At 39.2% G+C, this 23,496-nt stretch overlaps 1 protein-coding gene and 1 pseudogene across 6 annotated transcripts in view; one reads left to right on the forward strand and one right to left on the reverse strand.

Moving 5' to 3' along the window:
* Nucleotides 1–23,496, forward strand: part of PLCB4 (phospholipase C beta 4) — a 444,937-nt gene that overhangs the window by 63,754 nt on the left and 357,687 nt on the right. The window lies entirely within an intron of this gene.
* LOC130030835 (uncharacterized) lies at nt 21,809–21,909 on the reverse strand (annotated as a pseudogene).

Consider the following 23,496-nt stretch of genomic DNA (forward strand, 5'->3'; position numbering starts at 1 on the left):
CCATCTCATTTCTCCTTTGTCTCATTGGTATTTTCTGGATCACCTTCAAATAACCTATTTGTTCATGAGTCTTTGACTTAGGGCATGCTTCAGAGGAAGCCCAGGTGAGAGGATTCCGGTAAATAGCTATTGATGCCCAAGAGATGTCCTATTTTTGAGCAACACCCACCTTGGAATTGGTTTTTTAGTGATATGCAGCTGCCGTTTCCATTCGGCAGATGTTCAAGAGGGGTGCACCTGTTCACATCGGTCTTTGAACCTTGTTGATGTAACATTTTAAGCATAAACGGTATTTTCAAAGCTTGCTCTTCCTCTTTATTGCCTCTTAACTCATTGACATATTCTCCTAATTTAATTACCATATATGGAGCTAGATCCCAAAGAAAGAAGAAAAACAGTTCTATGAGAAATAGATCTTTCGTTGATTAAGATTGTTGTTTTCTATATATAGATGTGTACTTCGTGCTTCTGCTACCTTGTTTGGCCTCTGAAGCTCGTAGTGGTATCTAATTTGTTATATTTGGCTCATTTTGACATTCTCTATTGTATTTTAAATATAACATTATGTATTTAAACAGCAAGCCTGAATATAGTTTCTTATTTCAGAATTACTGCTCAAAATGAAAATACAGTCAGGGGTGTAAGTCAACATTCAGCTTCATCATTTTGAGGGGAACCTGTATTTTCCCGAGTTGTGAGCTTTCCATTGATCTTTGGTAGATTTTTGTGTCATACCTAATTAGAGTTAGCAAAGAAGTGACCTAGTTTGAGCACTTCTGGGGCCAAGCCAAGTTCAGGAAGCTATCACAAAACTCTGATATAGAGTACGTTCTAGGCTTATCATAGACTTGTCATTACAGTGTTCCCTCCCTCCCTCCTTCCCTCCCTCCCTTCCTTCCTTCCTTCCTTCCCTCCCTCTTTCCCCTTTGTTGCTGGTCTTGGGACTTAGGACTTTGCTGGTCTTGGGACCTAGCTCTGTGCTTAAGGATCACTTCTGGCAGAGCTCAGGGGACCATATAGTGTTCTGGGTCTGCTGCATGTAAAGCAAGCCCCCTACCCACTGCACTGTCTCTTCAGCTCCAGGAAAGTGTGCTTCTGAAGACTTCCTGCTAACTAGCACTGAGATTAAACCAGCAAAAAATACTTAACTATCTATTTACTAGCACAGTAGATTTTGGAACATTCATGCATGCATGGATGCATGCATACGTGCATCAGAACATTAGCTTAATCCTTTTTTAAAATTTAAAATAATAGAGTAATTGATGTGTTGCCTACAGTAAACGAAGTTCTTTCAAAGTAGTAAGCAGTATCAGCTACATAAAATAGTATTGCTTCAAGTATTTCATGTTTAAAATCATTGAATATGTGTCACAGCAGATATATTGAGATTCTCCCCCTCCCCCATGAAGCCTGTGAATGATGTTTGCATTATGACAGGCGTGTTCCCTAATTGGGACAGACTTACCTGATTTTATATGTTGGAATATTGTAAAACTTCTCTGTTAACTCTCCAAAAAGGTAATGATTTGGGCAAAAATATTTTCCTGCAGGATAATCATTGAAGTTGTGATCATAAAAATAAGAAATTTGTATACAGCTCAATAAAACCAAACTTGGTCCTTGTTTTACTATATTAGCACAGAGCATTGTATTATTACATCTATCAAAATGCAAGGGTTGATTTGTATAAAAAGATAAGGCTTTTCTGCGTGAAAGGAATTTTTAAGATTTCCTGGGGAGAGAGCCTTTTAAGTCTCTTGCCTATCCTTTAACTGTAGGCTTCGTGGCTGGTATGTAATAGCATTGTGTAAAATTATATTAAGTTAGAAGATACTCAGGAGTGGTATTAATAGCATGTCTTGACATTTTTTCATGATTCAAAGAGCATATTACTGACTGTGATCCAAAGTGCTTAGTACTGAGAATGATACCTGAGTATGACTAATTTTTTTGTAGCTTATCTATCTATTGATCCAGTTATTTGATTTATTAACCTATCACATAACTGATCTCTCCATTAATCTTTCTCCTTTCTCCCCTTTCTTAATTCCTGTTTCCCCTCCCCGCCTTTTCCCCTTCACCCTCATTTTCCTAGTTCTCTGTCATGGAGGGGGGAAGGGAACTGGGCCACCCTTGATGTGCTCAGGGCTTACTCCTGTTTCTGCTCTCAAGAATCATTCTTGACAGACTTGATGCATGTAATGTAGTACTGGCAATCAAACCTGGGTTGGCCTTGTGCAACCCAAGTGTCCTACCTACTGTATTATCTTTCTAATCCCCCCCTTTTCTTTATTTACTTAATGTCCTTCTTCTAAACTGAAATATATAAGCTAAGGCCAGAGTCAGGCGATCTTAGAAAAGGAGAGTTCAGAATTAGGCTTTGGCCTCAGGCCCTGGCTGATAGGATCTCACCTTACTACAAGCTTCCCCCCCCACACACACACTCTCCAAATTGAATGAAGGGATGAGACAGCTTCTTTCAGTGGCTTCTTGCAGTGCAGATGATGGCTCAAGGCATACAGCAGGCCCATGATATAGTTTAGTGGTATGCACTTGCCTTGCATGTATGGGGCCCTACGCTTAATCCCCAGCACCACATACACACACAAAGACACACACAGACACACAGACACACAGACACACACACACACACACACACACACAGTCTCTACATCAGTATGCCTACCTTTGGTTTCTGGCTTTGCCACTTCCTGTCTGTGTAACCTTGGGTGACATATTTAAAAATCACAATACTTCACATTTTTTATATTAAATAATAGCATAATTGTACCTACCTGCTCTTAGGAAGATCAGAAGAGATAATATATGTAAATTGCTTAGAGCAGTGCATACTAAATGCTCTATGTAGAATAGACTTATCATAACAATCAAAATCTACCTTGTCTTTACATAAGATAGGCTGGACTCTTTTCCTCTATCCCAGTTTGCTTCCTCTATCCATCATCAGAGAGTTCAATCTGTTATTATGAAATGCATAATTACCTGTCAAAATTACAGGAAGAAGATGACTTATATTAAAATTATTTAAAGGATAATTTGCCACAGAGAGAGGGTGGAGGGCCACTGTAAGTTGAGGGAACTGTGTTTGGTAGGAAAGAGCAACTTGGTGCACCACAGTTAATTTGCTGTGATTGATATGCAGTTCCTTATGAGGGGATAGCAATAATGGAGGGAAGTGTGATCCCGCACCTCTGTATGTAACACATACTGTCTCTTATTCCCACCATTGTGGTGATTCCTGTGTATTGTTCTAGTGGAGCAACAATGATTCTCCCAAGGTATGGGGTCTAATTCCTGGGAATGCTTCAAGAGATGTGTGCATTGTTGAACTCAGTCGATTTTTTTTCTTCTAGTGATATGTGCTTCCTTCTTTCTTTATGTTAATACCATTTAAGGTGGAGACCTGTGTATCCATTGGCTAAGCTTTGGGAAATAAAGTGTTTGCATTTTTGTGTTAGAATTTCATATTCAAGCAACTTGGTTAGTGTATTGAACCACCGATGGAACTTTCAATCTGGTTTTGCTTTTGACCAAATGTGGAACCTCTGAAGCTGCCCTCTTTCTATTACTCATATTTCTTTATCTGTGACATTAGAGCATTGGTTTGGGTTCCTGTGGGCCCCTTTAGTCTTGTGAAAGTAACATCTGTAGGCTTCTTTTTCTGGTGACCTTTAAAACGTTAAATTAAAGTACACAGAAATACAAAGGAAATGATTATATTGAAATACAGATAAAAATATAGTAAATATATTTATAGCATGATATATATGTGTATTATATTAACATATTAAGTAATAATGGCTGTTATGTTTAATTATTGATGAGCATTACAGATATTTTGCAATATCTGTAATACTAATGTGATATGAAAATAGCTGGAATTTCCTTTGGAAGTCAAGTCATAGGTTCTAGAAAAACTGTTACGATTTTTATGTGCTATTGTAGAAAATGCCACACTTTATTTAGTGGTTCATGAAAAAATCATGAAATTACTTTTCCCATCCAAGTTTGTGTATCTCTGAATATATCTGTACACCTCTTTTTAGATGTCCATTGAAATCACATTATCCTTGGACTAGTGACTTCTAAGATGTTTCATTTTCTGATTGTTTGGGTATAAATTAAGTAAAATAGACTAAAAGATATCTTAATTGAAGAGTGCAATGCCATTTTCCAACACCCTTAATAACAAGTTATAGAGATGTAAACTATGTGTAGCTCATCTCATTACTCATATTCTTCAGTCCATAAAGTCTCCAATAAGCCATTACTACTAATGAAATCTAGGTTTAGGTTCCTGTGAATCTCTTGCCACAGCATTTTCATCAGTTGATCAATATGTCTACTTTTAGTTTTGAAACATTTAATATAAATTTTTGATTCATTCACATGAAACTCACAACTGGTACTACAACTGGTGCCTGAATCAAGCTTATGTAATGCACATTTTTTATAAGGCAAATCAGATCTTTCTATGCTTAGGAAATAACTGTACATGCAAATATTTCTCCAGGGGACCTTTGGGCGTAGATGTGAAATGCTGAATTGTGTGTGTGTGTGTGTGTGTGTGTGTATGTGTGTTTCTAACCTTGCTTTAGTTATATGACATCTTAAAACAAGATTACAGAATAAATCATTGTAGTAGACTTTTTTCAAATAGAACTAAATAAAAATTAATGTGTAAGATTGTTCTCTGAAAGGGATTAATTCCTTCAGAGAAGAATGGAAAAACGGAATTGACAATTGATTTGTATCAGATTATTTTAATCTAATGAATTTAGTTGCAGAATACTCAAATTTATCTAAAAGCTCAATATCTAAAGCAGTCAGGCTCTCCACTTCTCCTATACCTTCTGTCCTTCACCAGTTTTACCAAGACTTATGAAAAAAATCACTGGGCTAGATTTCCAAGGCCATTTTGCTATGAGGTCACGTTTTGGTCATTGGAAATGTCTTCACTGACCCTCATACAATTCTGAACCTATTCCTCCACCAAATTTATTTAAGAATTGATTATGATGAATTTAAATGAATCATTTAAACCTTTTATTTTATTAAAAAATTAAAGCAGGGTATTTTAATTTAATTTATATGCATGTATAATTAAATAAAAATATCTAAAAATATTTAATTTATTGATATCACCTTTTTCCAGAAATTATAAGAATTTTAAATCATGGTTTTGTTAATAGAGTTACCATAGTGTTCAAGTTTATTGTATTGATGTACAAGGTTATAAAATACCACCACAACCAAGTGCCCTTAAACATCCTCCCCTGCTCCCTGTATCAACTCTGATTTGACCATCCTTCCTCCCTATTATCTTTTCATTAATTGTGGATTAACGGTTGCATGTTCATTGTATACTGTTACCTCCCTTACCACCGCCCATGTGCTGGAGACCCACCATCTATGTTCCTGAGTTACTTCCAGTCATGTATATTCATTCCTTTCCATTCTTTCCACAACTATGAGATTCTCACTGCTGAAACTCCTCAACCTCTTCCAAAATGTGAAAGAAACTGGGGTCCTTCCCAACAGCTTCTATGAACCTTCTTATTTAAAACAGGCGAGGTTCGCTTAGGAGCTCATGTCTTTGTTCAGCCAACCTAGTCTGGATATCTTGTACCTAGGACTGAGTTTAAACCGTGAATTTCAACCCTACATGAAGTGTTGAGATCCCCCAATCCTACATGAATCTTACATGAGTGTGTGTGTATTGTGTGTTTGTGGGGGGGGGTCATAAAATTTTTGTTTCAAAATGAAATTTATTATCATTAAATGTTTTTTTTGAATACCTATTGTATGTACTTGGGGTTATGAAAATTTTCCTGGGCAAAAAAGAGTTAGTGAGTAGAAAGAGTTTTAGAAACCCTGATCTAATGGACTGATCTGATCCCCTAGGATTGAAACCAGGAATGACATCATTACTGCTCATGTCTGAAAAGTTAGGAATCAGTGCTCTAGCCTTACAATAAATCATTTACTTCATACACATCCAGTGTTTTCTTGTCCTTTCTTGTGTTGTCTTGCCTACTTTGCTTGAAAATTGACATGGTAGAGATGCTGTTCTCCTCAGAGAAATGTATTTTCATGATTGCATTTATAGAAATAATAAAATAACAAATAGCATGTATTTAAAAAGTCTTGAAATAAACTTCTAGTTAAAGGCAAACTGTTATTTGATGTATAACCATTGTTATGTGATTTTCCTTAGTCATCAATGCATGAAAACTAAGAAGATAATATGTAAAGACTATTCTTTGAAGGAGATTAATTCCTCTGAAAAGAGAGTTGGGAAGAATGGACTTGACTGTAGATTTGTATCAGAATATTTTAATCTAATGATTTTAATTGTAGAATCTTCATATTTATCTAAAATAGTGGTACTTTTTTAGTTTTTAGTGAGGAAATATTTGATCATGGGTATGGGTATTTCTGTCCCTTAGAGAAAAAAATAGGATTTTTCTCTGAAATGTTAGTCACTGGTGATAGAAAATTATTTCCATTTTTAAGACGAATAGCTAACTAAGATCTGGTTAAGAACACTACCTCTTTCTCTCAGCTGTCTTAATATTAACTTAGTAGACCATAGACCATTCCTTCTCACATGTGGACACATCATTATAACTCTTGCAAATTTAGAAAACATTTCTAAAGAAAATGCAATCTTGTAAACTAATACTATCTTAGTAAAACAAAATTCTGTTGTTGGATGTCCAACAATCAGAGATTTTGAGATCATTGAGTTTTAGTATGTCCTAGATTTTAAAATTTAGAAATGTTTCTCGACTGATTCTGTTATGAACTCAAATTTGAGAACCACTCATATAGGCAAGTAGGTAGATTACAGTTAATCATCTTAACATTTCCAAAGTAACTTAATATTTTCCTACTCAGTAATTTAATATTTCTTATAAATTTATAGTTTTAGTATAAAAATGAGTACTTTTAACTTCAATTTATAATAACTATAATTTAATATCTTTCTAATAAATGACATTGTATTACCTTTTTTGTTTTCTTCCTTCCTCCCTCCCTGTTAACCCGAAAACTATGAAGAAATATCACAGTGAAGCAGCTGACCATCCTTTGTGTTAGAGGAAATTGGAAGGAAACATTTTTTTAAGATAGCATATCCACAAAGGTACAAAATTAGAACTTTGCTCTTGGTTCCTGTACTGCCTCTACTGTTTCTTGCACTCACAAACACTATATTCTTTGTGCCTAAGAGAAAAAAAAAAGAGGTCACAAATAGTGCTTTCCAGAAGTTCATTGTTACTTTCAGGTTTTTTACTTTACTAGTGATTTATAAGAACATGCTAGTTTAGAAAGAGAAATGAGAAAACTTTTGGATCCCATCTAATCATCCTCCTTCCGTATTCACTCTGGTTCCCTCCAACTTCCTTGTACATGATTTTTGTTTGTTTTATATGAAAAAAATATTATTGAAAGGAAGTCTCAATCACTTGTCAGAAGATCTTACTCAGGACTGCTGGTTGAAATAATTTTTCCTATTATTTCAAACTTGAGAGCTAGAAATTTAGACATCATTCTGGACACTGCATGTCCAGAACTGAATTTTTTTAAAGGCATGTTATGAATGTTAGGGAACGAGCGGCTTTTGCTAGTAAGTACATAAGTACTGCTGAAGGATAACTGCTCTTTGCAGAGACAATGGCATTTGAGATGTGGACATAACTATTTTGAACTATAGCATTTTAGGTCACTGTATTCTATTTCAAGAGGAAAGGTTAGACTAGGAAGAGATTGTCAAGAAGATATTAGTGAGAGTAAACCAGCCACTTTTATTTTTCTGTTTAATAAAACTGAAACTCATGGTCACCGTTTATCAGTTAAGCATTGGGTATGGAATGTCATAGGCCCATATCTCTTGGCATTTCTGCTAAGTGTAGGGAATGAGGAAGTGAAATGATTTGCTCAAGGAGACATGGAGGCAGCCACACCAGAATTGTAAAGGAGATCTTTCTTTTATCTTTTTTTTTTTTTTTTTTGCTTTTTGGGGCTGGAGCGATAGCCAACATGGTCGCACACAGCCAACATGGTCGACCCGAGTTCGATTCCTCCACCCCTCTTGGAGAGCCCGGCAAGCTACCGAGAGTATCTTGCCCGCGCGGCAGAGCCTGGCAAACTACCCGTGACATATTCGATATGCCAAACACAGTAACAAGTCTCACGATGGAGACGTTACTGGGCCCGCTCGAGCAAATCGATGAACAACGGGAGGACAGTGACAGTGACAGTTGCTTTTTGGGTCACACCTGGTGGTCCTCGGGGGTCACTCTTGGCTCTGCACTCAGGAATTACTCCTTGCGGTGCTTGAGGGACCATAAGGGGATGCTGGGGATTGAACCTGGATCAGCCACATGCAAGGTAAAAGCCCTAACCACTGTACTACAGCTCCAGTGTCTCTTTTATCCTTTGAGATAATAGCTTAGGAGAAATTTTCAGTTTTGAGTGGTGTTATATCTTATACTGTGCTAATAGATATCACTAGATCTTTATACAGTATTTCTGAGTTTTAAAAATAGTTATTATAAATGTATGCTGTGGGGGGCTGGAGCGATAGTACTGCGGGTAGGGTGTTTGCCTTGCACGCGGCTGACCCGGGTTTGATTCTCAGCATCCCATATGGTCCCCTGAGCACCACCAGGAGTAATTCCTCAGTGCAAAGCCAGGAAGTAACCCCTGTGCACCGCCAGGCATGACACTCCCCCCCCAAAAAAAAAGCAAAAAAATGTATGCTGTGATGCTTAGGAAATTTGATTCATATTTTTTTCCTTCTGGATTCAGACCTGGCTCATGGTTATTCCATTGTTCTATGCTTTGGGGTAACTCTTGACCTTGCTCGAGCGACCATGGGGTACCAATGACTGCAGCCAGGCCTTCTGTATACAGAACATCTGCCCAGTCCATGAGCTGTCCTCTCCAGTCCTAAAATAATTTCTAATAGTCATTTGGTTGATAGGTTAAATTCTTGATTTCTAAAATTTGTTTTCTTCTTGGTGATACAAAAGTGCCTTTTTAAAAAAATTACCTGTGTTTAGAAATACTTTAAAAATAGGTCAAAGATGGAGTTTTATGTCAGTACAAGTTCTGGATTACACAATTTATGTCCCTGCAAATTTTTAGCAAGCCTTCAAGTTGGACAAGAAACTTCGAGATCCTCTCTGCACATATGACAAGTGAGGAAATTAAGGCCTGGGACTGTGGTGATTTGCTGAGATTCACAGAATAAATGCCAAAGCCACTTTCGAGACTGGAAATTAGCGTTGTATCCTAAAGTTGAGTGCATTTTCATTTTGGTGCAGAGAAAAAAAGAAAACTAGGTAGAGTTTGTACAACACAGGTTCACACATCCCTCATGACTAATCTATTTTCAGAGCTGTGGGTTAATTACTCACAGTGAGTTTGCTTGGCTTTTCCCAAAGCTGGCTTGAGACATGGATGGCAATGCTACTAACTAAATTTGGAGGTTTCCCAGAAAGCTCCACTAAAGGAGTGGGAAAGTGAGATAAAGAAGGATAAACAGCCAACAAGGGATGTGCTGATAGCTGATCCCACCATGGGCATTGAGGTTCCTGTCTGCTGGAATACTACCTACTGGAGAACAGGTAACATGCTGTAGAAGAGCTTAGTGGAGGAGAAGGGAGTTGAAGTCTTTTTCGCCAACTGTCTGAGGGCTTCTGGAAGTTTAGGCACTAGTCCCAGAAAGTCCCACAGTCAATGATGCTGGATTTCTCAAGAGCCAATACTTTTCCTGTGCTTCCTACTCTCTCTTCTTACCACTTTGACCTAGGGTATTTCACATGCCCTGGTTCTCACATTCCCTGAACCCTGCTTGGTAAGAAATTTTTTTTAACTCTTTCCAACCTTCCAGCTCTTTCCTGACTGTCCCACCATCTTTGAGCAGTTTGCTCCCTAGACAGAACTGGGTGAGATAAAATAGCCAGCCAGGGATGTTATGAAGATAAAAGGTAATGAAGTTTAAATTGTATTTGAGCCGGCAGATACTCACATAGGATGCAGGATGTATTAACCAAAAAAGGGGGGTATAGTTATTAAAGAAGAACTTTTTGGGGAGGCGTTGGTGTTTGGACTTCACTCAGTGGTGCTTGGGACTTTCTCCAGGCTTTGTATTCAGGAATCAATTCTGCCAATGATCATGGGACTATATGCAGTGCAGGTGATAAGCCAGGTTGGCTGTATCCATGGCAAACACTAGACCCTTGCACACTTGATCTGGACCTACAAACAACAACAACGACAACAAAAACAAACAAAAAACACTTTTGGGGTGTTCCTTAGGTACAATTGGTAGCTTTTATTACATTTCCAGTTCGGTGGGCAACTCCATTTAAACAAAAAATTAAAAATTAGAAGCCGTGTCTTATTCTGATTATGCATGCAGTTAATTATAATATATTTAGTTCTATAATATATTTAGTTCTATATGTAATCTGGTCAAACAGAGTAAAGCAAATCTATCCATTTGGACATGTCAGAGATTTCACTGAAGGAGTATAATTTCAGTTAAATTTTATCCTCTTCATTCCTATACTTTCTTCTTAACGGATGATAATCCACCTTAAAAATTAAAATAAACAGGTAAGAAAGATTTTTTAGGCCATTTAAATTAAGGCACTAGCAGCAACAGTCACTCATTCTATACACTTATTGATTCAGGCACTTGGCAAAACACCATGGATTCAGTAATAGATATCATTTTATTACTGCTTCCAAAGAAACCACAGTGTAGTTGAGAAAATAGAAGCCAAACAAATAATTATTTGAAACATTAAAGTATTAGAAGTATATGAGGGGAATTCTTTTGTATTTCAATCGGAATATAGTTAAGTCTTTGAGGAAAAGACAGAGAGGCTGATTAGTGAGAGACAGTCTTCATAGAGCAAGTGTCATTGAGTAGCCTTGAAGGACAATAGTTAGTTTACCAGTGAGGAAAAAGAGATATTGGATGAGGGAAGTGTGGGATTTCCTGGTCGTCAAGAATCACTGAGGTGTCTGACTTTTTTTTTTTTTGCCAGAATCCTGGTGGATTTTGGAAGAGTGCCTGGACTTAAGTACAAAGAACAGAAGAGTAGTTTCATTTTTAATTTGTGTCACTTAGAAGCAATAGATGGCACGCACTCTCAAAAGCAATTAGACATGGGCCAGAACAATATTACAGTGGGTAGGATGCTTGCCTTGAACACAGGTCACCCATGTTCAATTTCCAAACCCCACCAGAAGTGATAGTCCCTTAGCACAGAGCCAGGAGTAAGCCCTGAGCAAGTGTTCCCCTGCCCTCCCTTCCCCTAAATTGTAATATACCATCTTAGACAAAGAAAAACAAATGTTTCTAAGATTTGTTAGACATTCAGTGTATTCCTGGCTCTGATGGCGCATATGTTCTAAATAATGAACAACAAATGCCTGAACATCTTAAAGTATGGGGCAAGACCCATTAGTATCTTTTATTAATATGTGCTCAGATTTATGTGTGCTTGCATCAAAATTTTCTCTAGAAAATTAATTATCTTGCATCATTTTGTCACTACTTAAAATTTCAAAGTGTAATGGTTTGCATGGCAATTTATTGGGTCGCCTTTTCAATTACTGATGGAAGTGCTAGCATTCCGTTTTTTTCTTGTTGTGTTTTGTAGAGTATATCAGAGCTGCTAATCACAAGAGATACTTACCTTATTTCTTCTAATTCTCACTTTTAAGTCTTAGAGATTAGTAATCTTGATACAGTGAAACAGGTAATTGGCCAAGTGTTATTTTGGTGAGATGTTTTATTAATGCCACAGTTGTAGATACAATGAATTTCTGATTGCTGCTTCCTAAGTAGGGCACTGATAAAGAAGAACTCTGCAGTGGTAGGGGCCAAATGCTGAGATTATACAAGAGTTTTGTGCCAAAGATTTTAGGATTAGCTTACCCTTGAGTTGTTCATGTTAAAAAATGGTCAAGAACTGAGGTTTTTGAGTTTCAGACAGGAATAAAGTCTAACCAAATCTCCAGGACCTAGAGTAGGAAGGTTCAGAAATGAGCTATACTTTTTTTGCCATGAGGGGCGTGTACTTCTGCATTCTTTGTGAATCTGCTTCATTATTATGCTACCTGTCTCTATTTTTGTGTTGTTTCTTGCATTGTGGCATACGACACTAACCTCACTGACTGAAGCAGCAGCCCTGAATGGTTCTCCATCAGGCTTCTGTGGACTCACTTGGCTCAGCTGAACAGTTCTTTTACTTCTTGTGTTATTATTTGGGGCTGCAATGATCTGGGGCTGTTTCGAGTTGCTCTCCAAGATTACTCTCTCACGTGGTAGGAAATCGAAGGTGAGAATTTGGTGAGAATTTCAGTGGAAACACTCTTCTAAGTAACCTTTTACACAGGATTTCTTACATGGAGACTGGATTAAAAAGATGGAGTTTTACAAATGTTCAATAGTAAAATTTTCTTATTTCAATAAAACCTCAACACCAAAACCTCAACACTGGTTCACCATATCAGATGAACCAGTCCCAGTGCTTTCAGTTAGCAAAAGCAGTCCGTTTCCAGTTTGTGGAAGAGGAAAACAAATGATTCTTTCGACAGAAAGTTCAAAACATATGTTTTTGGAAATTAATTGCACATGACTTAATATGATGAATTTGTCCTTTACCCCCACCCCCAACATTATTCATATACTGTTCATCATCAGCTGACTGTAGCCTTTGTGTTTCTTAATGCTCTAAGTTCAGATCCTCCCAAGAGGCATTTGTATTGTAGCTAGCTGCCTGGTCATAATTTAATGTTGAGAGAGCAAGTCTTAATATTAAGGAATGGCTTTGTTTTTGCTTTTGGGGTCACACCCAGAGATGTACAGGGGTTACTCCTGGCTGTGCACTCAGAAATCACTCCTGGCGGTGCTCAGGGGACCATATGGGCTGCTGGGAATCGAGCTCGGGTCGGGTGCGTGCAAGGCAAACGCCCTACCCACTGTGCTATGGCTCCAGCCCCAAAGGAATGGCTTTGAGGGACCGAGACGGGAGGAGTTATTTCAAAGGAATTGTGATCGGGGTAAGCAATGGCAGATACATAGAACATTAGCGCATTGAGGATCATTTGAAATAACCTCTGAAGCTGCAGATTTCTTCTGTTGTTTCACAAAGCTGATTGACTTCTCTTTGGCCTAATTTCTTCCATCATTCTCTGTGCTATTTTGTTTGTTGGAAGCTGCACTGTTTTTAAGTGACTCTTTCTTGCCCCCATGTTCTCCCATGTCCCTGTGACAGGAAGGTTCCCTTCTCTCTCCATAGCTGTCATTTAACTTCTAACTTTCTCTTCAGATTTCAGCTTAACTATCACTTCTGCAGGGGGTCAGAGAGTCCATCGGGTGCTCTCATCCTGTTCCACGACCATTTCTTCTGTCACACGAAACGCCATTTGCATTTTCTGGGAGATGCTTGGACCAGTGGTGCTCATGGTTTAGTCCTGGTTCAGCACTCAGGGATCACTCCTGGCAGTGCTTGTGGGACCAGATGGAAGTGTCAGGGATTGAACCCAGGTTGGCCACATGCAAGGCAAGTGCCCAGCAAAGTATGTCTCCAGCCCAGTTTACAGTTTCTTTATGTGGCTGCTTGATTACTCTCTTCTCCTCACTCTGGGCTCTGTCATGCAAGGGAAAATTTCTTTTTCTCTTAGGCAGTGACTGTGCAAGGCAAATGTCTGTTGTTTTCATGAGTTGAAAATTTGTGGTAGTTGCTTTCACAAAGTAAGGAATAATGAGAGGTGATATTTATCTTCAAGAGAGATGTTCCAAGTAGCCTGTTTGAGAGACCATGCAGGCCTGTTTTGTTGGACCACCTGCCCAAGCAAAAGCGTTGCCTTGTGTGCAAGTGAGGTCCTGTCATTCTCCATTTTCTAGTCGTTTCATGGCAGTTTCTGAGAAGGGGCAGGACTACCTGTCTGCAGATAGACTAAGTGTCTGATTAAATGCCACCTTTTTTCTATTGGATTATACCACCATGTGGCCCCCATTCTATATCCAGATTTCTCAGTGATGACCAAATTGTCTAATTGTGAGCCTACACTGCTTGCCCCATTCTTGCTTATTCTCCCATGAAGCCAGTGTCTTGTTTGACTCCATGTCAGCAATCAGTAAGATTAGAAGCTGGGGTAAGACAGACTGCTGAGCATAATTGTTATCATGAGTGAACTTTAATCATCAGTTTTGGGTTCAGTTTTTCTATGATTGTCTAAAAACAAAGTTAATGGTAGAATAAAGATGGTATGAAAATAAAGAATGAGAAATAACTGAGACATTTTAATGCAGAGATTCAGTATCCCTTGAATTCTACTGATTTTTGGTTCTACATGTTTAGAGATGAAACAAAGATGGAGGGAAATGATTTCAATTTTTCTCTCTGAGGTACTTCAATTCAGTAAATATACCTAGGATACTCCATGTCAAACAAAGAATGGGAAAATGGGCACAGTCACAGTAGGACTTGAGGTTTACACTTTCCAGGAAATTTGCCATGTACAAGTGACATGAGGTCTTTAAGAAAGGCTCAGAGATAGTGAGCCTTGGTAGGGGCTGAACAGGGCCTGGGGTTTGTGTCAAATGTTTGTGTAAGGTGAGTGGAATTTTTAAAAAATTTTTATTAGTGAAACACCATTAGGTACAGTTGTAGACTTACAAATTTTTGTGCTTGGGTTTCAATTATGCAATGATCAAATACCCATCCCTCTACCAGTGCCCATTTTCCATCACCACGGATCCCAGTATCCCTCCCACCCCCAACCCCCCCTCCCACCTTGCCTCTATGGCAGGGCATTCCCTTTTGTTCTCTGTCTCCTTTTGGGTGTTGTGGTTTGCAAAAGAGGCAGTGAGTGGAATTTAAACTAAAAGTTTCTGTAGCTGAGTGACATTCGGAACAGCAGCACAGAGGGAGAGAACGAACAGTTAGACTCGGAAAGCTTCCTGTATGAAAGTTTAAGTGAGGTCATGAACAAACTAGGGTTCAGTGTTTCTGCACACCAGAGCAGCGAATGCCTGCAGGGTAAGAGTGAATAGTTAGAGCGGAAGGCTCTGCAGAGACCCACAGCAGTTGAATGAGCCTCCTTGGGGTCAGGGTCTAGAGCCTGAATGCTTGCAAGCGGCGCAAATCACATCCCCAACCTGTACTTTCCAAACATTATTTTAATGGCATTGGGAAAGCTGGTTTTGATGAGGGAGAAGTGGGAGGCAGTGAGGTTATCTGGGGGCTTATTATGGGTGACACCAGAGGGGTGTCCATCTGAAGCAAGCGGGAGGAGAAGTAGACAAAATAAATCTCAGTGGAAAAATTCATAGAACTTCATGGTAGATTCACAGTGGGGAGATACAGAAACAGGAACAGAAAAGGAATGTGGAGCCTGGTCAGTGGAACATTAGTGTTGAGATCACTCCACCATGTAACGAGCGGATGTTCATATTAAAATGAATGGCGCAGGGGAATGAAATATCTTAGGAGCAGTGGCAGGCGATTGAAAGTCAGTTGAAAGAAGAAGGCTGGAGATGTAAATCCAAACATAACCTGCACTAAATAAACCCAGTGAACAAAGAACACAAGTTGAGGTTTTACTGGGTATTTAAAGTAGTTAAGTCAAAAAAACTTCTGTCCTCAAATACTGGGATCCAGCTTATCTATAAAATCTTTGTTCTTCATTCAGATCCCATTCTTTACTCATATCCCCAATTTATCTTTATCCTTAGATCCCTTTATCAGCATCTTAGCTCATGTATCAGTTTCTATTACCATCATTCCTATCTGCTGATCCAGTCACTGTCTCCTTCATTGGGTCCTGAAGTTGCTTCCTAGCTATTCTTCCTGTTAAAGCTCTTGCCCATCAACAGGCTTTTTTTCAATTCAACACCCTGAGTGCCCCTTTCTATACGCAAGATATGTCACTCTGCTTCTTATCCTCACCTCATTCCGAACATAGCCGAGGACTTTATTAGGGCCTTTGGGGCTTGACCTGATCCTTCCCTTCCCTTTGAGTTCAGATGTTCCTGCCTCCCTTGTTCACTTCTGGCTAACCAACCACCCTTGTTAGGGCTTTGCCTGTTCTGTCTTTCCCTGGAAAGCTTGTCTTTTCTGTGTCTATAGGACTTACTCCTCCATCTTTTGCAAGCCTTGGTCTTTTGGGTTCTTTGTTTATCCTTCTGTTTAACATTGTCATTGCCCGGACCCCAAATCTCTTTCCTTCCATTCGTCTTTTCCCTTCAAGCCTTTTAGTGTCTTCTGCTATCCAGAGAGAAGTTCAGTAAGAGACAGGGGATTTCTGTCAGTATTGCTCACGGTGGCATTCTAAGAACCTGAAGCAGTGCCAGGTACTGAGCAAATAAACAGATTTCATGAATTTCAAGTAGAACAGCAATTTCCTTAAGATCTGCTATCAGTTTTTTCCTTTATATTCAGAGATAGTTAGTACTCAGTCAACACCGACTAAATGAATCTGAAATGTAGAATCCTAACATTGCACATTATCTAATTCCAGAAATTTCCATTGCTAAACAGAACATAGAGGAAATGATGAAGGAGGTGTGTTGAAGAGTGGTTTTGCTTCTTTAAGCCGACCTCTGGGCTACAGAATTTACATAGCTATGTGGAAATTCTTTCATTATTTCTATGAATATTAATTGGGTGTTATTTAAAAGTTTGACTCCTAAGCTCCCAGCTGATGTTGTACACAAATGACTGGGCCTATACTATGTTTTGCCCTCTGTTCTACAGGGTACAAGAAATGCTGGGCCTAACTGTAACTGTTCATAGTCAGTTAAGGAATAACATTGGCAGGAAAAACAGTCAATTCAATTGTGGAGTCCTGGTGGCAGTGGTTTATGGTATCTGGGAAATAGCTGCCTGGGCTCCTTTCCATAAAGAAATCTTGAGGGACCAGAGCCATAGTACAGTGGGTAAGGCACTTGTCTGGCACACAGCTGACCTGGGTTTGGTCCCTGACACCGTTTGTGGTTCCCAGAGCCTCTCCAGGAGTGATCCCTGAGCACAGAGCCAGGAGTAAGCCCTGATTATCACCAAGTGTAACCTACTCCCAAAAGTCGGGGGCGGGGGGAGGTGAGGGGAAATCTTGATTTGTTTATCTAGTAGGCACTTTTTCTCAATAAAGGAATAAACAACCCTGTGTGATCCTATTAGATACAAAGAACTTAAAAAGAACTGTAATAGAATTATTTTATTTGGAAGTCTTGACTTGCGAAGTCCTTTTGAAGTTTGCTTTCTGTTTATTTGATACCATTTTTTATTTCTTCCAAGGAGATGTAGATGTCTTTTGAAAGAAGGCATGAAGGAAAAAATAGACCGTAGAAAGCAGGAATTCATGAAAGTTGAGCAAGCTTACAAAGGACAACTCCTCCAGGATGCTTGGCTGCTACTGCCTCTTTAAGACTGAGCTTTGGGAGAACTGACTACCATGTACCTGGTCCTGCCATTGGTGTGGTTTGTGAATGCCACAGGGAAATGGCTAGGTTCATATTTAAGGGCGACTTTAGAAAGACGTCCAGACCCCAAAATCTAGGAAACATCAGAGGTAGATTATGTTTTGCTTAATATATGGATAAAAATTACCCTTAAAATTGATATTTTTCTGATTTGTGAAAAGATTGTATGACCCTTGTTTTCGAGTAGAGTGTCTAAGGGATTAAAAGACAAAATAAAAATAAAAGCTCAGAGAAAAAGGCAATGCACATAGATAGAGTAATATAATTCATGTGACATTCCCTAAGGCCGCTGCTTACATTTGGCAGTATGTTTAAATCAATGGCCAAGCTATTTTACTACTCACCCAAAATGTGCTAGCATATATGGGCTGTAAAGACGTATGAAAAGGAATATTAGAGATATGATCTTTGTAGGTTTAAGACATCCTTATCTAGACTTGCACTCATTTTGGTGCTGATTCAAAAGGACAGCTTCTGGGGTAACCAAAATAGTGAACTAGGTGTGCAAGGTGAAAGTGAACGAGGAGCAAATTTCTCTGTTGAGTTTTGTGATGGATGTAGGAAATTAGACCTCATGGAGCTTTAAAGAATGTCCTTGGCTATCTTTATTTACTACATTGAAGAAGGGATGTTTGTTATATAGCACTGTCCTCAGAGTGAATCCTCCATTTCAACAAGTGACTTAAATGTTTTTCTCTAAAGAGTAAAAGATATTTCTCAGCACATTTTCTCTTATTAGGAAAAGAAAACCATTACTGCATCCTACTTTTTTCTCTCTTTGTCTTTTATATGCTGAGCAAGTACCTTTACTTCAAAATATGTGGGTCTAAGTTCACAAGGATTACTCTTATTTAGAAATATATAATTAACAAGATTCTTTTTTCTTGTTTTCTTCTGGGATTGGTTAGCATCTGATTGGTCTATTTTTTATGTTAAACAACAACTAGATAGAAGATGAAGAAATTATATAGTAAAAATTACTCATACTGCATAAAATAATGTATCTTGCTTGCCCTTCCAACCATTCATCCATCTATCCATCCAGTGTTTACTGATCACTTAATAAGGAACAGACTTTATAGTGGAGTCTGAATCTAAGCTAGAATAGGACATCCTTCCTGAGAAAAATGATAGGCATTTGTAGTGGAAACATGTTCAAATCAGGAACATCCTATCTTATGAAGGTTTTGTAATATGTTTATATGGTTCAGATACATTTTCAGAAAGAAGTTTGGTCTCAACTGATTTGTGAAGGATCAATTGTAGTAATCTGGATCAGTTCAGTGTTTTTTTGCTGGAATGTGATTAGGAGTAAGAAGAAGTTTCTGGGAGAAGAAACTCCATGATCTAGTGATCACATTTTGCACGACAGTTCTCTTTACAAAGTCTCAAGTTCAGAATTCCCTTAATTCAAGCAATATTATACAGGGGAAAAAAAGTGGGTATTTCCATTAATCAGCTAACATGGTGCCACCCTGTGGCCACTTTGTAAACAGTCTGAAGTTCCCTCAGCCCACGCAGCATTGAAACAGATTCCTGAGAAAGTTTAACACTTTGTGCAAACTTACATTGATTCCAGTTCATGCAAGATCCTTTTCATGCTTTTAGATCAGGTTTTGAAATGGCATAATTCAAGTTAATATCAAGTAGAACCAAACTATGGAGAGTTCAGAGCACTCGCTCGTGACTCATTTGGCAGGATCTGAACTTGAGCAGGGATAGTGCATGTACCTGATAATAGAAGCGGGCTAGGAAGAAATAGAGCGGGGAGTGGCAGGAAAGGAGGTGGATAAGGAATGGATAAGGGCGCTGATTATCACAGACTTGGGAACCGTGCCGAAAAAGGAATGACTGGGACAGTACTGCTACGCATCCGTTAAAGGTGCTAAGAGACAAGAAAGTTGAAACTGGACTGAGGCTGTGGCTTTCAGATGTCTGTGAGCATTCCTTTCTCCATTTCTTTACTTTTATTGCTTTTTGCCACACCCGGATGTGCTCAGGGCTTATTCCTGGCTCTGTTCTCAGGAATCATTCCTAATGTGGTATCAGGTATGAGGACTAAAACTGGATTGCCTTGTGCAAGGCAGGTACCATGCCCTCTGCACTATCTCCCCAGCCATATTTTTAATTAGACTTTATTTTAAATGTTAGTAACTTTCATAAGATCAAATTTTGTTAAGAATTTTTTGCTAATTTTATTCATCTGGATTTTTGTTGTTGTTATTGTTAAGATATCTGGATCAAACTTGGTGGTGTTTGGGGCCCCTTGGGGACCTGTCCAGAAGATGCTTAAGGGACAAAGAGGTGATGCTCAGGATCTAACCCCTGACCCCCACACGCAGAGCATGTTCTCCAGCACTTTGTGCCTTCTCCTAGATCCCCTTTGTTTGTTTTGGAATGTTCATCTGCTCTCTTGAAAGATAAAATAATATATATGACTGAACTAGTGAATAGAGGCGTTGGGAACCTGACATGAAGTAGACAGAAGTGAAATGGATTTCCTTCACGTGGGACATCATAGAGCCTTAAAAATGTGGCTGTGTGCTAGGATATTTAAAGATAAAGTAAGGTATTCACTAGTCCCCCAATTTCTCTGACCATGAAGTTAACTTTGTTCTGAAAATAGTTTGTGCAGCCTCAAGTCTGGTCTTCTAAGGAATGTGCACCCGCTATATGTTGCCACACCAACGCTGAACAACAAACAGCCACAAAACCTAAGTGGAAAATTTAAGTGAAAGTCGATGCTTACATAGCTTGCAGATTCAGACTGGGCATCTGACCTCGATGTGGACTTGGATGATTTCAGCTAACCTCACTCCTCTGTTTGTGGTCACTGGGAGGCTGGAGAGGCAGCTTGTCTGATCTTCACTGGGTTTATAGAGTCTTCAGAGCTCAGCAAGCTTCAGGCTTATCAAGGATGACTTTAGTTAAGAAGACTGGGATGCTTCTTCACAGTCATATATGTTTCATCCTCAAGCATGCCAGGCATAGCTCTCCTGGATACAACAGAAGAATAAGAAAAGCAAGTTTAATGGCACATGTACTTTTTCTGTTTACTTATATCTCATCCTACTGGCCAAAAGAGGCCCCACAGCTAATCCCAGAGTGGGAGGACACTAAAATAACATGACAGTGAGTGTACACGGATGTTTCAAGGATATAGAGAGGGAGAACTGTTCTCTCTGTCTGTCTGTTTCTATCTCTGTCTCTGTCTCTTTCTCTATCCCTCTGTCTCTGTCTCAGTCTCTCTCTCTCTCTCTCTCTCTCTCTCTCTCTCGCTCTCTCTCTCTCTCTCTGTCTGTCTCTTTCAGGTTTTGGGCCATACTCTGCAGTGGTCAGGGCTTACTCCTGGCTTTGCATTCAGAGATCACTCCTGGCAGACTTAGGGGACCATATACAGTGCCAGGGATCAAACCCAGGTCAGTTGTGTGCATGGTAAGCACCCTACCCACATTCTTCTGCTCTAGCCCACAGTCTGTCTTTCATAGTGAGCTGTCATGCACCTTACCTTGAGACTTTCTGGATGAGATCACAGTCAACTGAAGGCAGGAATGAAGTCAGCTTTTTTCTTGATGCTATGGTCACAGACTGTATTTTTAATGTTGAGAAGCAGTCTCACAAATAGATGTTTGGGCCTTTTCAAGTGAGCGGAGTTCATCTGGTTCCCATAGTAACTTTCACTATCTTTGTAGCATCATCTCAGGACTGGAAAGATTGTGGGTATCAGCTAGTTGTTGAAAACCATACCCCTCAGAACTTAATTGATCAGTCTAAATCTCTGTCCATAGCTAGAAGCAGAGCTGATGCTCGAACTCAGATCATTTTCTGAGTCACTTAGTTTTTATGACTTTTTTCTTTTTTTTTTCTTTTTGCTTTTAGGCCACATGGGCCTACTCTTGGCTCTGTATTCAGAGATCATTCCTGGTGGACTCTGGGGGCCATGTGGGGTACCAGGGCCTTGAACTCGGGTCAGCCACATGCAAACATGCAAGGCAAGTGCCCCACCTGTTGTATTATCTCTCCAGCCCCCATCACTTAGGTTTTAGATACTTCAAAATAGTTTTTGTTACGGGCAATAACAGGGATGGAAGTGACTGAAATCTGTTGGCATTTTTTTTTTCATATAAACAAATCACATTCCTTCTTCAAAGACTAGAACATAAATACTTTTAAAAATAGATGTCTTTGGAGGGGCAAAATTAAACACTGAGTTACTGTGATGGCTGAAAAGACTTTCTGTTTTCCTATCTGTGAATATTAAAAAAAAAGCAAAATATGGAATGCTTCATGAATTTTCTCATCATCCTTGGGCTGGGGCCATGGTAATTTTTGTATTGTTTCAGTATTAGTATCTAACTCTGATGGGAGATCCATGTTGATAATTTGTTGTTTCTAGAATTTTTCTCTTCTCCCCTTTCCCTACCCCAAACATTTCTTCTGCATCAGAGAAGTCCACAAGGGCTTTTGCGAAGAGAGTCCAAACCTTGTGTTCTAATTTCTGTCTCGTCAAAACAGCGGATAAAATCATTATGGCAGATCCAGCCTTCCAGGATGGAAACTATATTAACACCTAATCTGCTTGACAGTGCTAGGGAACAATTTGTTTCACATTAGTCAACTTCTGATCATGAATTTCTACCTACTTAAGCACTCCTCAACTAAACGTGCTATTTTGTATGATGGAAAATACTTCCAGAATCTTGCACAAATCCCTCTGATTTACTACATAGAGAATAATTGTTACGTCTCAGTTACTTCCTTTTAGTTGTCACAGAACAACATGCTAAGGAAGTTGAAGACATTAGGAAGTCAGTATTTTATTAGAGGCTACTGGCTGCCTTCCATCAAACTCAGTTTTGACAGATCTGCTTTTTTCAAACTCGCATTTTATTTTCAGACTGCTTCTCTATACTATCTCATTGTCAGATGTATTATTCATACATCAATTCTGTGATCGTCTCTTCTGCTGCACATTACAGGGAATATTTTCTAGGCTCCTTTGCTTTTGGTGATCTGGGTGGGTGTGACCAGTGGGAGGCACTGTTGAATGATTAGGGATTTGTAAGGGAGGGGAGTTTCCAGGAAATAGCTGTATCTATCCCCAAACTTCTCCAGTTACCAGACCTCTCTCCTCTCTCTCTCTCTCTCTCTCTCTCTCTCTCTCTCTCTCTCTCTCTCTCTTGTTTTTTTGGGTCATACCCGGCAATGCACAGGGGTTACTCCTGGCTCTGCACTCAGGAATCACCCCTGGAGGTGCTCAGGGGACCATATGGGATGCTGGGAATCGAACCCAGGTCGGCCGTATGCAAGGCAAACACCCTACCTGCTGTTCTATCTCTCCAGCCCCAGACGTCATTCTCCTAGCTCTTCTAGTTTTGTCAGGTTGGCCTCGGTCTTTGGACTCCACAACACCATTTTCTTCTAGGATTCTTTCTGTCTTGTCAAGCTAGTCACTGTCCATCCTTTAGTCCCTGTTCCTGTCCCCACTGAAGCTGCATAGCCATCCCCATTCCATAACAAGTCCTCTGCTTTGGAAGATCTAGTTGCCATTTTCTAGTTGTCATTGACTACTGATGGTAGTTTCGTGAACAATATCTTTCACATTCTGATTTGTCTTTTCTTGAAATCCACTGTGAGCACACCAGCCTGCTTGCCCTCTTCATTTTATTGACTATGACATGAAAATGCAAACTTGACTGAAGTCTAGAACAGACTGGCTTAGCGCTTAGACTCTGGTGTTCAACGTCTTGGATTCCGTTCCCAGTTACTCCGCTCATTGGCTCTGTGACTCTTAACTGCTCTCAGACTCACTTTTTACTTTTTAAAGCTAAAAAATCAGTCAGTAAAATACCAGCACTCTCAAGATCAACCTCCATGGAGAGGAAAGGAAGGAATCTAAAATGGTAAAAAGGAAAATTTGAACACTGTTAAGTTGCAGTCTTAATCGAAACCTTTAT

This window comes from Sorex fumeus, unplaced genomic scaffold (assembly GCF_029834395.1).
Source record: "Sorex fumeus unplaced genomic scaffold, SorFum_2.1 ptg000044l, whole genome shotgun sequence".
In the NCBI taxonomy this organism is placed as follows: Eukaryota; Metazoa; Chordata; class Mammalia; order Eulipotyphla; family Soricidae; genus Sorex; species Sorex fumeus.